The sequence below is a fragment of the Oryzias melastigma genome, linkage group LG24 (assembly GCF_002922805.2).
Source record: "Oryzias melastigma strain HK-1 linkage group LG24, ASM292280v2, whole genome shotgun sequence".
In the NCBI taxonomy this organism is placed as follows: domain Eukaryota; kingdom Metazoa; phylum Chordata; class Actinopteri; order Beloniformes; family Adrianichthyidae; genus Oryzias; species Oryzias melastigma.
Genome location: NC_050535.1, coordinates 22,954,064 through 22,954,408, shown reverse-complemented (window position 1 = coordinate 22,954,408; position 345 = coordinate 22,954,064).

Below are 345 nucleotides of genomic sequence, written 5' to 3'. Positions count from 1 at the left end.
TGAAATCCTGACTCATTGCATTTTGGGGTCCACCTTTGCCTATTATCCCTGACAGCGAGGTTAAAAAGGTGGGTCTTGAGCGTCTTCTTAAAAACCTCTACGGCCCTGAGGCTCTCCAGCAGGCTGTTCCACAGGCGAGGACCGTAACGGTGGAACAAAGCCTCATTATTTGCTTTGGTCCTAACTTTAGGGACAACTTTGAGGCCAATGCCAGAGGACTACGGGGTCCACACGTTTCATATCTTAAAAGCATCTCTGCTACATGAGATGGTCGAAGACTATAAAATCATTTATAAACCATCAATAGAACTTTAAAATCAATTCTGAAGCACACAGGGAGCCAGT